The following is an 18,077-nucleotide window of genomic DNA, read 5'->3' on the forward strand; positions in this document are numbered from 1 at the left end:
AGGTTCAGATAGTTTTTACTCTAAAAAGAAAAAACTTCATATATTTTAGTTTTATGCTTGTAAGATAGGTAATTATGAAATAAGTATTGCACAGTCAGGGCTTTTGCTACTCTTATTTCTTCACTGAATTAGTGCAAACGCTGAAGTAGAGGTATTTTGCTCAGCAGTTTTGCACTGGTCAGGATACTGTCTATAAGCATGTCTGAGGCAACCAAACATTTTGAATTGTGTGGCAAGACAACAACTGTCTGCTTTCTCTTGCAGTGTTCTTGCTTGAGCTCACTTTCATGGCTGCATGAGGAGTGCTCCAGCTGCTTTAAGCCCCTGATTGCTTTGCAGAGCACTGCAGACCAGTCGGGTGAGCCGTGGCAGATGCGCTGCCTCCCATACAAGCCGTGCTGCCCGTGCGGAGGCGTGGGAAGTTGGGCATCTGGGAAGCAATGCCCAGGAACACCCATGTGCTGATTCAGCTCCTGTCAGTGAGGCCGTGGCTGGGACAGTGTGACCTGGAGGGGCAGATCTCGCCCTCCCCAAGCTCCTGTGGAAGGAGGTAGAGGCAAAGCTGATGACAGGGAGCTTTCATTTTGATTCTCTGCTCCACTGTGAAGTTCCTGTTTCCGGTCTTTCTATGCTCAGTTCTTGCAACAGCTGGAAATCAGAATAAATACGGAACATGAAACACAACTATACCCTCCTTTATCTCTGGTTGCTAGCCTCCTTCCTAGCCTAAATCCCTGGAAGAACTGGGAGTTTAATGTTTTGTGGACTTAGGTATTGGACTATGAATATTCCATGTTTCTGGTGCATATTTTGTAACATACACATTTTTCGGTGTCCTTATCCAGGGCCATCTTACAGTCAAACATTGCACTTTAAAAGGGCACTTAAGAATTGTGTCACAAAACAATTTTCCAAAGTGTGTTACCTTAAAAACAGTTTTCACATTGTTAAAACCAGGTGTCACTTTGGTCATTTGACCCTACCTAAGTAACAGCAAATAATTTATCATATATTCATGTAATTCCTACTAGATTGGGCAAAATTCAACATATGTATTTTTTATCAGACATCTTTGAAAAAATCTATGAATATTTGCTTGACATATAAACCCTTTTATCTAGTTCTGATTTACAATTAGTTTGATTACATGTAATTACTTAAAGCTGTTTATAGGAACATCCCTTGATAAAGGATAGAAAAGTATTTAAAGATTATATAACTGTAGCATCACAAGCACCAATAGGTCTTTAGAAAGGTAAGTAATTATAACATCATTTTACACTGAGGTCTAACTCCTACTATCATTTAATAATAATCTTAAAATTTCAATCCTGCTCAATAAAAGAGGGGTTTTTTTAACCAATTTTGCGGCTGTAGAATGATCTTCAAGTCCATCCATATCAGGTGAAATATGTTCAAGTTATTCTGCCTTCACACCCACTCTCTTGTGTTTATGAATTTTTACTTTCATGTTGGTGGTACCTTCATCTATAATGGCATCTAGAAAGAGGTAATTTTTTTTCCCAATTAAATGTGAAGTAACATTATTGAGACCAGTGAATTGTACAGAAAACAATAGATTAGGGTCTGCAGGGAGCATTGATGGGCACCCTGACTACAACAAATAGATTACATTGAAAAGTATAATTGCAAATGGCAGAAATAATGAGTATACTTAGAATTTCTATAGTGCCTTTCATTTCCAGGCAATCATTTCCTGATTTCTATACCAGCATTAATTACTGGTAGTTAACCATCACAAACCTTTTTGAAATAATAGTTATTGTTATCCTTATTTTATAGATTGTTTAATAACTGGAGTTCCTCCAGATCCACACTTGTGTAACTGAGATAAGAATTTCTCCCACAATCTACTTTTGGCCTTGGTCTGACACCTAGTTCTTGGCTTTAGCAGGCTACGGATAATTGACAGTTTCAGAAAATAATATGTGAAAGAAAGACCTACTCTCTTACAAAACACCCTTTGGATCCATTCTGGGAATCATTTGTTAGTTTTCTTTCCAAAGAAAAGGTGAAAATGGGACGGGAAGTGCATCCAGAAGGGAAGAGTTTTCCACAATTGTTTTCTCTCAGCTTGGCTGTTGATGGTAGTCACCATGAAGCAGACTGCAATCCCAAATGGCTCTCCCTGTAAAATGACAGGTGGATATATATTATGGGGATAGGACAGGGTAACATGGACAACAAGAAAAAAGATCTTCAAAAGATGCCGTGTTTGGTGCTTCTAGATGGGCACGAGGAGAGAGAGAGCAAAAGGAGGGAGAGGGAAATGGCATTAACATCGCCATGGGGTTTGTATTCCTACTTTGGCATTTCAGCCCAGTAAAACTGACCCTGCAGCTAACCTTGACATTCTTCAGGGAGAGGCAGACAGAATGCTCTCTCTGAACCTGCAAAAATCTTCCACTGTTCCAACAGCCTCTTCATGGCACAGAACTGCTCAGCAGAGCCTGAGCCACATGAAAAGTGTTACAGCTTGCACAGAGTCGTGCAAGGCAGATTTTTTTTCCCATGCTTTGAGTCATCTTTTGCTAGGTATTTGAAATCCCTGACAGACACAAACACTTTAATGCCATCTTACAAATCTTTTTAGCACTGTTACAGAATACCTACTGATACAAAAGCATCTGTAGGTAAAGTCTGCATGCCAGCACTTCTACAGGATTCAGAATATTTCTCTTTTTTTACCTCTTGCTTTTAGTAAGCATTAGCTATTGATGTTGCCTAATAACAAAATTTACACAGGCTATAGCACCACCTCCTGTCCAAAGCTGGGCTTTGGTGCATATAATAGAGCAAAGCAAAAAGTTATTTTAAAGGTGACCTTTTTTTGATTTGTGAAGCAAAATGGAAAAATATTAACTTTTATTCCTTTCAAATAACTTTTCCTTTCTGTGTTTTATAATAGGAATTTCAGATTTGCTTTTACTAGAATGTGTTCTTATGGTTGCAAGGATTTTTTGCAAATGTAAATTGCATTAAGAAAGTTAGTAGCTGGCTGTTGATGTTTTAAGAAAATAAGAGTACAAAATGTTCCTTTTAAAATGACTTTATTAATAAAATCCAATTTCAGAGATAATATGCGCAAGTAGAGACTTTTTCAGAGAAAACCACTTGTGAAGCTCTGGCTTGGGTGGTTTTAAAGCTTTTTGGGGGCAATATCTGGCTTTTTGTTCCAGTTTTGTGCACTTCCTGGCCTTGATTAGACTAATCTAAACTCTGTAACTTTGGCAGGGCCTTGCAAGATTACGTGTGTACACATGAAAAATGAACTGTTCACACAGCTGTAGTGAACAACACAAGTTGCTCTAAGGCAAGACTGGTGTTCATTTTAGAGAGGTTTTCCTAAGTCTCACGCTCTCTGAGTAAGGGGGTAATGAATTTCGGCCATAATGTGAATACGACAAATGGGGAGGGATTGCTGAGCAGGCAGGTGAATCCATAGACACTAATCCATCTTAAAATTTGCATGGAAGCACAGAATCATACGTGTGGCATAGCAATTACAGCAGGTGTAATACAGCCCTAACTGGGAGCACAAGGTGATGTTTCTTTCTGGAAGCTTTTACATCTGGAGTCAGATACTGAAAGCTGCAGATCTGTGTGCTCTAACTTAAAGATGTTTCTGCAGGCACGTGCACCTAAAACCACTCTCTGTACAGCAGCAACAGATTTATGGGCGTCATCCCATACATTTTTGTTTTTAAAGAGATATAAAGGTTGCTCAAAAGCCTGGGAAAGACTGTAGGGAGATCTTGAGGGTCAAAGATGTAAGAAGAAAATAATTAAAATCCTGAGTGTAGGGGAAAAAAGAGTAAACGTTTCGTATAATTAAGTCGTTATTTCACTTATGTGCTAAGTGATGCCTTTGTGTTTGCCAAGTGGCCAGGAGGTGGCCAGCGGGCGCCATCCTGGGGCTGTCCCTGCTGGATTTCCCTGGCCAGGGGCCCACAGGGCGGTGCTGAACGTGACCCACCTCTCTGGGACACAGCTTCTGCCTCTGCCGGGGCAAAGGGTTCAGTATGACCGAGAGTCCCCTGGGCACCATCCCACGTGCAAAGGAACTTCATAGGCAGAGGCACTCTGCCCATTCTTACACTGCTTTTGCAACAAGGAATAAGGAATGCCTGATCCATTTATAGAATATTTATCTAGTACTGATAGTGTCCAGTATGCATCAAAAATACATGATGATCTCTCCTAAATGCACCCAATAATACCATGGGGTTTGCCTCCAAATACTTTTGATTCCAGTTGATATCAATCAGGTTTGGCCTGTGTAGGAATCCTTGATACAAGGGGTTAGAAATTAAATCAGGTGTAGGGTACTTAACAAGTGTCACAAGAGCAACATGGCAGCAGCTGTGTGAACTATTTCAGTGGCAGCAAAAAACAAACAAAAACTCCCCAAAAACCTACCCAAAACAACAACAACAAAACCCCCAAAAAACAAAACAACAAAAACCCCAAACAAACAAAAAAAATCCCACAGCCCAAAAATCCCAAAAAAGTTGATCTAATTCGAATCCTTTCAAAAATCTGTGTTAGAGCCTAGCCAGGAAGGGATAAAATAAGCTGATGTGGGCATGTTTTGTGTGGTAATCACTAGAGTTGTGACTGCTGCAGAAACAGTGGTGCACACTGTTCCTGTGGTTAGCTCTTCACTTAAAATAGATGTGAGAATGTTCTAGGGAATACAAGAAATATGAGAAGGATGATAGTAAATCTTTCAAGCCAGGAAGAATAAGTGTCACTGACACAGATATTGTTGCCTTGCTTTACTCAGAAAAAAAATAAAAATCTAAATGCTAGAAAGCAGTATTTTTTTCTCTGTAGGAGCTAAGCAAACAATTGCTGTGCCTTTCCCAGCCCAGGGCTCAAATCTTACATGCTGTGGTTGGAAATGCTAACCTGAAGGACACCTGTACACCACCTGTCAGCTTATTATGTAACTTCATTTGTATGCATGGAGAAGTACACTCGTTTTCAGAAACTTAATTGATAGTTTTTCCCATTGCTAACATAATTTTTCCTCAGAGACAATGAACAAGATCTCTGACAACCTGTTTATTGGGCAACCAGGGGTTAAAGGATAGGAGAAAGTTAAAGGAGATTTTTAGATTCCTGAGACCTATGAGTCAGTACGTCCATGAGCAAAGGTTACATAAACTAATAGATTAGAACAAGATTTAGTTGCATAAACATTGTTACTGCATTTCAATCTGTCACAGAGTCAAGACTGCAGATTATTGCAGGCAGAGCTAGCCTGGGGCTTGCAGTCCATCTTGCTGGACTGCCTCTGACACTGGATACATTTGAAATAGCATTGTTCTCTTGCTGTGGGGCTCCTCTGAAAGCTAGGTCTCACTGCTGCAAGCCTTATTTAATATACAGTGGTGTTGCTCTCAGCTCCTGTCTAATTTGGGATGTCACTCTGTTTGCACAATAATTCTGTTTGTTTCATTTAACCCAGGATCATCAGGCCTCTTATGTGACTGGTCCACTATAGGCAGCCACAGGGACTAGATCCAGATCCTCTTCAAATTTCCCCCCAACTATACTGAAGCCTCTGTCCCTCTTCTTTCCATCATACTCCCTCCCCAGAATATCCTGGATGAAGTGAGGGAGATCAGTATAAACAGCTCCTGCTGCATGGGGCAGAAATGAGGATGGATATGTTACCCAGGCCTGTTTTCCAGGGAAAGGGAGTCTGCATTAGGAATTTTGAGTGGACTGGAGCTGATCCACAGGCCAGAGACATTATGATGGCTGTGGTCTGAGTTGTTTGGGAATATTTCAGGTCAGATGGGAAAACAAAGCCTTTCGTGGAGCCACAGAGCTGCATTTTTCCAAAGTCCATGAGGGCAAATTATGCTCCCAGGCTGCAGTACTTTCCTGTTTTGTAGTGTTTTCCTTTGTGCTTTCCTCAGCTTCTTGCTGATCCCATTTGATCATTTTACATGTGGGAATTGAGGTATCAAAGTTCGAGACTTTACTTAGATGCTTAACTCCCATTACGTAAAGCAAACTCTCTACAGCAGGTTTTGTTCATAGCCCTCAGCCCTGGGCACCAGTTAACATCTAGAACAGTCTCCAATACTTTGTTGTTCAAAGACCAAGTAATTTTTTTTTTTTAAATGACACCATTTACAAAAGTAAACCAAGGAGGTTTAGTGTCTACATGAATGTAGTTTTGGGAAAAAAGTCAGATCCAAACTTGCAAGAGTGTCCCGGTGGGCAAGTCACATAAAGACAGAATTAGTGGTGGCTTCTCTAAGTGTGATGTTCTGTAGTGTTTTGGGGTTTTTTGGAAGCAGGCCCTGGGAGCTCTGCTTGCTTATGTGGTCCTGGCTTGCTTCCTTTTCAGGAGTACAGAACAGATGGAAGACTAGCAATCAAATGCAGGGCGAAGCTAAACATGTGATTAAGTTATCAAAAGGCAAAGCCCTTATTGCATGAAAGGCAGCTTAAAGCTACCCCAAAACTGGCTGGAAGGGTTGGGGGGTTTTTGTGCAATTATTTACTGCTCTTTGCTAATGGATATTAAGGAAGTGTAGGGAAAATATTCTGGTGTTTGTGCATGGAAGGAAATGACATATGGGAGAAGTAGAGCAGAATGTCCATGTGATGGTCTCTTGATTTAAGAGGAGGTGTAAGGTTTTGTGCAATATTATCTTTGGCTTATTGCAAAACGTGCTTTTAAAAGGGAGCTTGTTTTCGTTCTCCATAAGCTACTGTTCTATTTATTTGATTACTAAACTAAAAATAGTGCCTTGTAGAGATTTGCTAAGTCTTTAAAATATATGAGATTGTTTGTATCAGTGGGCTGCCTCGCTGACTGCCAAGGTAAAATAAAGGCAAAGAACTGGTCTGCTTTGTTGAGAAAATTGCTATTATATCCAAGATGAAAAAGAAGGGAGATGACAGAGCTCAAAACCACCAGTTTTCACCGGCCTAAAAATTCTGACAGCTTTCAAAAAGATTAATTCTGCAAAGAAGAGAGCTGCATCTATGTTGCTCCTTGAAAAAAAGTCATGTCAGTAGTGTTATGGCATTATTCCCAATGAAGATAAATGTAGGTGACCTGGCAGATTTCATGACGGTTTTATTAGACAAACCCATACAAATCATCTTCCTTTCTACAGAAAAAATAAAATTGCAGAATAGAGGCTTATTCAGAGGCCATGCCTGCTGTAATTGGGATGTCTAACCAGCAGTTGTTTTCTCCCAGGCACAAGAAGCAGAACTTGTCATGATGCTTGTTAGACAGAAACACTCAATAGAGTGTTTATGGTTATACCCAAAACTCTGTGTAGAGTGTTTATAGACAAATTAGGTTGACAGACATGTCAGACATGTGGCACATAGAGCCTAATGGAATGATATTTGTGGTGATTAATTGGGATGTACTGGAAAGTTTGAATGTGATATCACCCAACAGATTTGCTTTCTTTATAGAACTCTGCTAGAAATAACCCTGCTGTTTATGTAAAATGGAAGGTGATGGTCAGTTTCATGTTTCTAAACAGTCTCAGGTGCATTTCAGTTGCCTCAAGTGTGTGTGTGAACACTTGTTGTGTTAGCTCCTACACCTGACTGACTGGAATTATTTTGGGTGTTTCACTATAAGCAAAAACTGAAAACTGGCACTGCATATAGAATGCCAATTTCAATAAAGGACAAGTAGTATCTGGAGTGGAGAGCTTCTGACTAGTTTTAGGCATAGAAAAAGTTAAATTTGCCCATGGTGCATTAATTATTATCTTGAAGGCTCTCTCAGACTATGCCAAGGGGCTGTTATTCTTCAGAAACACTCGAAAATACTTTACAATGGAGATGTCCAAAACCTGATCCAAATTGGCTGTGGCAGATGACATTCAGGCAAATGAGCAGTGTTACCCACAAGACAGTATATTGTTCCTGGAGGGCTACCTTATTGTGGAAGATTAGAACATATCCCAGAAATGCATTAAGATAAAATCTGCCTGGTGGAAGGTGCAGTTTCACTGGCTTAAGTGGCTTTGAATCAACAGACAACAAATATCAGCCTTCCAGGGTTTGCATGCAGAGCCTGCAGACAGAGATGTAAACAAATTTCAAGCAGTGTTTATGGGCACTCAGGCCTGCTCCCCAAAGAGCAGCAGAACTGGGTAGGTTCAGGGCTGATGGAGGAGTTCAGAAGGCACAGTCTGGGCAGGTCCAGGTCACCCACCTGGCAGGAAAAAGTTGCTCTAAATGACAGCAGACCAGGCAGTGCAAGAAAATACTGAGAGGTTATAAATGAGAAGGGGTGAGAGAAGGACTTCAGTACATAGTTTTAGGAGGCACCAAGCAATCAGGATGGTTTTCTTACCCCATCTCCTCTTCTGTAGAAGAGTCGATGGCCAAAATGTGCCGGTGAATTTTAGGTTAGATAAAGGGCTTTTGGGTTAGGACTGGACTTCTCTCTTGAATGTGGCAGCTCTGGTTGCCTGGATGGAGACTGACAAAAGCAGGTGTGACAGCTCTGCCTGGGTGGTGCCTTCTTCAGCAGGCAAGCAGAGCTGAGTGCCTCTCCTCACATGAGCTGACTCAAAGTCAGGGGGCTGGTGGTTTGCCTTCATATGACCCTCAAGCACCCAAATCAGTAAACAGTAATGTTGAAAGCTTTCTTCCATGGCTGGGCATTGGACTTAAATTTCATGAAATTATACACATTCTCACATGTCTAAGCCCTAGATGGAGGTCTCAGGAAAACATGTATGCTAGTCAGGCTGAGCCACAGTGGCAGAACTGTTCTGAAATAATTGTCTTGAAAAATAATGCTGTTCTTCTTCTCCAAAGAAATTCATCAGCATTGTCTGGATTTGGCCTAATGGATCTGTAGGCTACTGATTTTTCAGCTTCCTTTAACTATAAACTTTCTTAAGGGAAGATACAAGAATAAATACTCCAAATCTGAATTTGAGGCAGTTTTACACCTTTTCTCATCAAATGTAGAATGAGAAAGCTGTATGCCAACTGCATCATTATGGATGCCTAGATTTGTGACCTGTTGATGTAAAAGCTGGTCACCAGTATCTTCCACTAAGCACATTTTGATGCTTTCAATGAAAATAGTCAACCTTGCTGGACATAGAAAATCTGGGGCAAGAAAGCCCTGCAACTTCATTCTGTAAAGGGTTTAGGGGAAAAGCTGAGTGCAGCATTGTCCTCTCATTTTATCTTTTATATGTTCTTGGGGTGTCATTTGGGCAACCTGGGAGTCATTTGGAAGATGCATCGGAGTGGAAGGATCATACTGAGTTGTTCCATGGCTGGCCACTGGCACTGGAACAATCTTGGAGTAGCTGCAGGTGCCAGGGTTGTGTCTCACAGTGTCAGCCCTTTGTCATCCCAGTCTTTTGCTGGAATAAAAAAGGAAGATGTAGAGTTGCCCTCTCCCTGCAGCACCACTGCAATCCTATACCATGGGATGGGAAGAGTTGCATGATCCTGGGCCAGCAGGAATGCTGATAAGGATGTGCTGGAAGGGACAGGCTCAAGGAACTTCTGTTTCCAGCCTGGCAGGAAGGATGTCAAGGTCAGCACGAAGAGCTGCCTGCAAGTGCCTACCCTGCTTCACTGCTGTAATACATGGCAGGTGAAATAAAGCAGCCAGAAATGTGCTGCTGACCCGTGTGTGGCTCTTAACCCCGAAATGCTTCCTGACCTGCAGCCCGAGGGTGTGATTGCTCACTGAGTCTGTGGGGGTGTGCATCTCAGGAACAAAGCCTGGAAGCACATAGGAAATTACTGGTTTTGCAGCCCATTCTGAAGATTCAGGGAGCAATTGTACATTCCTAAAAGCATTTGGGAGGGATGTTCATCCCCTCTCTCGGCTGAGCTGGGCCTGATGGGAGGGTGTTGGTGAAGGCTTAGGAACAAACTGGGAACTTCTGTAAGTGGTTTACAAGAATTATTAACTGCTTCCTGAACAGAAAGAAAGAGGATTTGAAAGGTTTCTTTTCTGATGTTTTGGCTTCCTTCTCTTTGGCCCACTAGAGATCCAACCACTCTCTCTTGTGTGAAGTTTTAAATGAAGGGAATAGGCCAGAAAGGAATAAAAAGCAGCTCACAATATGGAAATTCAGAGTGATCCTTGGGAAAGGACTGAGTGTAGCCCCTCATAAAGGTGAGCAAAAGAGGAGATTGTATACAAAAATGGGGCAGTGTGGATGAAATGAGACTCCTCTGGTCACATCTGTCCTTGATATTCCTTTATGCACCACAGGTCACACCTGGCAGCTCAGAGGACCTGTGTGCCTGTCTCCTCAAGGCAGGATATTCCTGTTGGGCAGGGATAGGGTGGGGGATACTCAACAGCAGCACCCTGAGGAGCCTGCCCGTGCCAGGGTGAGCCCCTGTGTCAGGCTGAGGGCGAGGACACAGTGCTACCTCCACATTTGTGTGCAGGGAGGGCAGGCTGGCCACAGCCTCCAGCAGGCTGGCATCCCCTGAGCACTGCAGTACTGCAGGGTGGGGATGGCCACAGTTCTGTGAGCCCAGAAATACGTGTGCCAGGGGTGGGAGAGAGGGATGGCACAAGTGGGAGCCTTGCAGAAGGGCAGCCTTAGCTGTGAGCACCGACGTGCTGACACAAACTCCTTGGAAGTCACTTTGGTTCAACTAAGATGTGTTTAAGTAAGTGGAAACAGGTTCTAGAAAATGACTTCCAATAGAAAATGTGTTCTAAATTGTGTCCTGTTTGGCACAAACTAGATAATTATCTGTAGCATAGTGCTTTTTCCATTGCTCCCTGTTCAGTACAAACAATCTCACTCTTTGCAGTTCATGGGTACATCCTTGTTCCCAGCCCTTGCCTACAGGAATAATGCATTCTGGGCTTGGGGTTTGATTTGTTTTCCTTCTGATTGTTCCACATTACCAGAAGGATTGAGTGTTTCCTACTGGTGATTTCACCTTTACATGAGGGTTGATATTGAACATATACCAGGATGCCTTGGCCCAGGAGTCAGTTCCTTTGTATACCTTTTATAATTTTCCTTTAACCCTCACAAGTTAATTCCTCCCCCTCTGCTCCTCCTCTTCCTGCCCCTGTTTGCCTCGCCTCTCTGTGCTTCCCTGGCTGCATTGCCAGCTCTGCACAGGCCCAGTTTCTCTAATCAGATGAAGCTGCAGGATTATCTCTCTCCCTCCCTCCCAGGCTCCATTTTATTTCCTCTCCAGCCAAGGGGGGAGCCAGGAAGGGGCACCACGTCGAGGCAGAGGGAACCCCATCTCCCAATCCCCTGCCTCTGATGCTCTCTAACAATCCCACCTCCTTCATCTTATCATGTGCTCACCTTAGTGTCAACAGCATCAGGCGGATCAAGGAGAGGAAATCTGAACTCTTTGCATTTTTGTTCTCCTCAGATTTCTGAGCATCTGTTTTTAAATACCCTCCAAGTAACTTGTGCAGGGAAGCTGGATGTGCAATCTCTGAGTGGGGGGAAGGTAAGGACCACGGCAGTCATTGCCCGTTCTCTGTCTCCTGTAAGGACAGCGAGTCCTCTCTGTTTTGCCAGGAGAGCAACAAAGCAGATGAGGGGAAGGGAAGGGAGAGGAGCTGCACAGAGACAGACCCAGGCTTCTGTAAGTGCTGTGCTGGCAGCAGGGGGTTGATAGCTGGACTGAAAATCCCAGGGAATGGTAGCCTTCTCTTTTTCTCAAATGATGGGAGCTATGACTCTGAGCTTTAATTGAATTTTATGTAGTTCTGTAGAAGGTGGGTTTTTTGTGCTGATGTCTTTCACTTACATGTGTATGTGTTTGTCTTTTAGTAAATATTTCCAGAATATGTATGTCACTGTTTCTTTGGGGGACAAAAACCCCCATAGGCATGTTCATCTTATTTCTCTGCACATCTGCGAGTTTATAAAGATGCTTTTTGATTATCTCTTGTGTGTATGTTAGGGTTTGGATACAAAAAATAAGAGAAAAGAATAAATTTCGTTGGTTTAAATTTCTACATTTTAGTACTAATGTGCCAGAGAATCGTTTACCTTACTGTTTTCCACCATGTATACCATGTGTTTTTTGAATTCCTAAGAATATCCATCACTAGAAAAATCTGAGAAATATTTAGTGCTTTCTGCATATCAGCTTTGTTTTACACTTTTCCTTCCTAGATAAATGGTCAATCGCTATTTAAAAAGGCAAATAAAATTATTTCTCTTAAACCAAAGCATGTTTTTTCTAAAGTCACAAATTTGATTTGGTTTGACTTTTTATTGTCACTAGATTAAATATTTTATATCAGAATCCTTAGTAGAAGACTATTTTTGTATATGTTGTGATTAAAAGCAAGAGTCTGTGCTGATGCACTCCTGGATTTTAGGGGAAGAGGGAAATGGGAGGGGGAGCAAGCAATTATTTCCATTTAGAGAACTCTAAGCATGGAAAGTGATGGGAAAAGTAGCCATGTGATAAATATATTTTGCAAGATGTTGATCTCAGGCATAAATGAGATGGACCTTATATAGATCAAAACCTACCTCTCTTCTATCAACTCATGCTTGAAAGTAATATTCTCGTACCAAAATATAAAAATATCAGTGGTTTTCTTGCACCAAGACATTGATGAAAGCTTGCAGATGGTCGTTTGCATGTTTTTGTGTGTGTCTGAATGTTTGCAGGACATTGATTGTGGTAACATTTGGGTTTGGAGACCTCTGCATGGGGTCTAAAACAATTAGGGTTTGAGAAGTTTTCATGTAGGAGGGAGGATTAGAGGAGAGCTTTATGTTTTCATGCTGTGTCTTGGTTACTCCATAAGCACTTTTCCACTTAGGGTTTTGTTGATTTTTATTGTCCAGACATTTTATCTTGGGCAAGCTGGAATTGCAAATCAGTTTATCTGACAGTTATTTAGGGCTGCATAAACAAGAGCAGTAAACTTTATATGGCCTTGTGGTGTCAGAGTTGGTTTATAATACAAAACGTGATAAATTTCCATCAGATAACCGTGCCAAATCCACATTTTTCCTTCCACAGTGAACTATGCATATTCAAACTGCACTTGAAAAATAAAAATGTATGAGGGAGAGTAAAACAGGAAAATTGTTATTGATGATCATTAGACTTCTGAAGTTTGATTTTCTTTCTTGCCTGTTAGGGCAGAGACAAAGGGTAAATTTGAGGTAATTTAACCACTGCAGATGAGCAGAGATCTCTGCTTGTACCAGTGAGATACTGTTACACCTGACTGCAGCTTATTTCTGAGCACAACAGCAACAAAATCCTGTTTCTTCTCCAGTGGACTCTTCTGGAGGTTAGAGAGACTGAATTGTTCATTCCTTTGCCCTGGAGTTAATGTTTTTAATGAGGATTTTAATGAGTGTATTTCACTGGTCCCTTGTATTTGGATATTGCAAGCTGTTACACAGTTTGCAGGAGAATGCAGTCTAGGAATGATGCTTTCCAAGGCTAGGGACTTGAAAGAGACTTGTAAATGGTATTTGTTCTGCAAGTACTTTTTCCAATTAATTGGGAAAAAAATCTTATTTTTATTATCATACCAATATTGTTGCAGCAAGTATCTTTGGCAGGTGTGTGATATTTCATTGCTTCTAGTCTCAAAGCATTTTGGCCCAAGAGCAATCAGGAATCATAGGCTGCAAATGATGTTGTACTTTACTTTCCTTGTGAGCCTTGAACTCTTGAACTCTATTTTTTTTTTTTTTAAATTAATAATTTCCCATGGCCATAAGCCACACCATAGGGACTGCAGGCACTGGCCTTTTGGTTAATTCTTGCAGCTTCACTGTACAGAAATAAGAGGTTTTTAACTGGTGTAAACAGTAAAGCTGTATGCATACACAGTATCTCTCTGGGATATTAAGATTCTGGAAGATGTGAATTATCCAGACTTTGAATAGGTGTTGAGTGCAGTGTTTCAGTGCTGAGAGAGATACTCATTTCTGTAAAAGCAAAATGAGCAGGAGAATGAAAATAAATGTTGGAGTATAGTGGTCAGGAATAACTGCATGAGGGATACAATGAGCAGGCAGTGAACTGAAAAATACTGTTGAGCTTTTCTCTTGTTAAGATAATTTGATGCCATATTTCCTATGGATGCTTTATAACAATTGAATTAATCTATAGCTGTAGTAATTCATCTGTATATTAAGAACTCTCCTTTAGGAGTATTCTCTGATTGCTTAGGTGATTGTTGGGAAGAAGATGGCCTCTTCCATTTAGAAAAGCTGTTAAAGTTCTTCAGAATAAAGTTCCACTCTGAGAAATTATCTTTAGCAACAGAAACTACAAAAAAAAAAAAATCACTTTGGGGCTGCTTAGGTAGATGCACTCAGAACATGGGAATTGGGTCAGGCCAACTACATGAAGTTGCTTCAGCCAGGTCTTACCTAGTTTGGTGTGTGAGCATTAAGCATGTGAGTTATAGAAAAGCACTGTCCTGCACCAATAAAAAATAAATCTTACGCTCTTTTCAAAAGAAAGATCACCTTTAAACTGGCCTGTCCCTGTGTGGGGAAGTTCTTGCAAAATAATGGCTTGATTGTGTGCAGTGTGGATTTAATACAAAGCAGAGAAAGGAGCAGGAGTCTTTCTCCTTCTGCAGAATATTTGCTAATTAAGCTTTAGCAAGGGCACACCTGAGCGTGCAAATGGAGGTTAATGGGATTGAGCAGTTGTAAGACCTTCATTTGACTTGCAGAGCTTTACTCCAGTCAGTAGCACAGAAGACTGACAGATCTGAGCTGAAGTGAAAGATCTGACTCCTTTTCAGCCCGAGCTAAGCAACCTGGATATTGGGGAGATGATGAATGCACCAAGCTGCCCTAACTCTCATAAACTGGATTTTTTTTTTTGTAAGGTTTTTTTAAAAGACTTTTAAAATTATTGATTTCTGCAGAGAATGCTGAGAAAGTTCAGTGTTTATCACTGAGCACGGTAGATCAGTGTTTCTTGAAACATCAAGGAAAAACATAAATCTTGTTATGTCAGTCTTATTTGGTTCTCAATGGTCTCTAAACTGTGAAAGGGATGGAGTGATTTTATTGATTTAGTGACAAGAGAGCTGCTAATGGATTGGAAAGAAACTTTTGGAGTCACTGCCTCCTTCCTATAGATCACCTTTCGTATAATATATGGGGATCACCTTTGTGCTTCCTTTCCAAAGTCATTCCTGTCTCAGTAAAAGGTACTAAGGTTTCAGTAAAATGTACAGGTTTCACTAATCAATTAAAAGTGGTTCACTATTGCAAAATGGCCAAACATTTCAGCTTCTCAGGTTGAGCAGGTACATCACATTCATTGCACTGATGGATAAAAGCACGTATTTATGAAAAGAATAAAAAAAGTCATTTTTGAAGGGACCTTGCAAATTCATCTATTCCAATCTCCTGCTCAAAGCAGAGACAGCTGTGAGGTCAGATCAGATTTCTTAGGGTCCTGTCTGCATGAGTCTTGAATATGGTCAAACCAAGGTTTCCAAAGCAAAGAATTCCTGTAGCAGAGCCTTTATAATCAGTATCTTGTTGCTAGCAGTTAATAACATCTAGCCTGAAGAGTTATTCTCTCTTGTCCATGTCACACAGGTGGGATCTTCCTCTATCTGAATGATGAAAGGAACTGAATTGTCTTGTGGCTCTTGAGTTGTTCCAAATTTATACCTCAAAACTTTGTGATTCTGACATTTTTAAACGTTAATAAGGAAATGGAGACTTGTGCAGTTTGGATTATGATTGAGATTAACCAAGAGGAGAGGAAATTTTTGTACATAGAGTAGGGTGTAAACATTACTTCTAGAGGAAGTCCTTCACATACTTGGATTTGACAAAGTATTTGCAAACTTTAGTCTGCTGCTTTGGACTGTTACTCTCTCTGTCTTGGGTTTTTTCTCCTTATGGTCTCTGGTGTCAAGCCTTGGGAGGCAGGGGCTCTCCTCTAGTCACGCTCTAATGTTTTTCTTCTCTCAGTCCTGAGAGAGTAGGGAAATGCTCCTTTTCATCCCTTTCAGATGTTCTCTGAAAACTATATAATAGTTTTAAGATAATAGTTTGCCACATAGGTCTGATTCGACCACAGATTAATTGGGACAGTTGCTTTTCTGAGGGGCAGACATGGCACTTTGACATGTTTTTTATGACAAAATACCAAGTTTGAAATGAAAACTTCCTCTTCCCATATTCCTTCTTTAAATAAATTCAAAGCTACCTCATACTACAATGGCAACTTTTAATGCTATGAAACACGATTAGCTAGTCCCCCTTTTTAGCCCTTTGGAGAGAGGTTGGATAGAGCTCTTTTCCAGCTTAAGGATATATGAAAGACACCTTGCAGTGTGAACTGAAGGCTTAAATTAGTCACAGAATCTCTTTTTCATGAGAAGTTCATCATAGTAAATAAAAGCCTATAAGTGCATGTGGCACTGCAAGACAACGTGGTCTGCAGTTGTGACAGCTCTGTTTAATGAAGCTGCTTATAATAATTAATCATTGCTACTTAATATACCATGCATATACAGTATACATGTCAGCATGCATATTGTACAGAGAGTATATACATACAACACCTAATTTGAGAAACTCTGCAGAATTTGAGTATTTGAAATCCTTGAGATTACTTATGCTCATGATGCTGGAAAGTTGCAGGGGGTGCTGTAAACATGTGCCTCTGGAGCAGAGATAGTGTCTGAACTTTACTGGTAAGGTGAGTTTTCTGCAAGTGCAACAAGAACTTCCTGTAGATATGCTCTATTTATTTCTTCCAATCCAAATATTACAAAAGAAGAGCCAGAATACATTATCTTCAGGATCTTATATTTAATACCTTTTATTTTAGGATTTGAGAGTGCTCTGCAATCATGAATTAAGCCTTTAAATACCTACATCAGGGCCTTCTGCATCTAATCTGTGAGTCACAGATGAGTAAACTGAGTCACAAAGGGAATGACTTGCTCAAGGTCATACACTATGTCAATGAGCACAGACAGAATTAGAAAGCAATTGTTTCCTCTTTCTAATTACTGAGCAATTGCTTTTTTAAGTTCTGGACGTCAGTTTTCTGTCAGTCCACAACATCGAAGTCAGTCTTCTCTCTGCCACCACTGAGAGCAGCTTCTAGAGGTAGATGAATTGTGGTTTTGAATTCTTTTTTTCTCCAACGTTTTGCATATAGTTTATAAATGCTGTTATTTAAATAAAGAATTGAAGGGGATTTTGTGGCCCTTGTATAGTGTTCAATCACAGTGGAAAACAAGGGAACAAGCAATGAGGGTAAGTTTCTAGGTTTTGCTAGTTAAGTTGCCAGGTTGTTACTAAATGATGCAGAGAGACACTCACACCCTCTGACTCCGAGGAATTAAGCAGGAAAAGAACCACTTTATTTACATTTTATGTCTATTTATAGAATTCTAACAGTGACCATGGATTGAACAGTGAGGATAATACCTCCTGACCCCATAGGTCCTATCAACAGTCCATCAATTCTCTCTTCCTCCAAAGAGGAATGCAAAACATTTATTATTTACAAGAACAGAGTGTGAGAAACTGCAAGAAAATATCTGTCAACAATCAGAAGGCTGAACCCAAGAGCAACACCAGGTTTTTCTAGGTAGGAAAGAGATTCAACTATTACATGTTGAAGAATAATGAGCCATCTTTAATTGTTTTGGTGGGGCATCCTTCAATCTAAAATATTGTCTTTATCCTAAAGGAGGTGTTTGGAGACTTCAGATTGCTATTACTGCTGTTTATGTCACCGTTATTCCTGTTTGATGCTGCTGTAGGAATTTCCGTCCTTCAATTAAGGATGATATGTGAACATGAAAAGCTGCTGTACTTGCGGCTATTTCTATTCAGTATTTTTAAGGCAGATTTGAGCTTCCTTTGTCTGCCACTGCAGCTGGTTGTAAAGCTTTTATCTCTGTTGGCACAACACTGAAGCAAGGGAGTGAGTTTTATGGGGAGGCTGGGCACGTTAGGCTCAGCTCTGTGCTTTTCTGCCTCCTTGCAGCCAGCACAGAGCACACACACGGACTGCACATCCACTCACAGGCTGGGACACGGCTT

The 18,077-nt window shown here is 40.8% G+C and overlaps 1 protein-coding gene across 4 annotated transcripts in view; it reads left to right on the forward strand.

Annotated features, from left to right (window-relative positions):
• The window catches only part of GPRIN2 (G protein regulated inducer of neurite outgrowth 2), a 34,856-nt gene that overhangs the window by 6,575 nt on the left and 10,204 nt on the right, over nucleotides 1–18,077 (forward strand). The window contains exon 1 of one of the 4 annotated variants that reach the window (XM_014878017.2): nucleotides 10,537–11,496. The exons of 1 other annotated variant lie outside the window; for it this stretch is intronic. The gene's annotated coding sequence lies outside the window, so the exon portion shown is untranslated. 2 more of the 4 variants (XM_088168837.1, XM_014878018.2) reach the window with 2 other exon arrangements.

This window comes from Sturnus vulgaris, chromosome 8 (genome assembly GCF_052056855.1).
Source record: "Sturnus vulgaris isolate bStuVul1 chromosome 8, bStuVul1.hap1, whole genome shotgun sequence".
Classification (NCBI taxonomy): Eukaryota; Metazoa; Chordata; class Aves; order Passeriformes; family Sturnidae; genus Sturnus; species Sturnus vulgaris.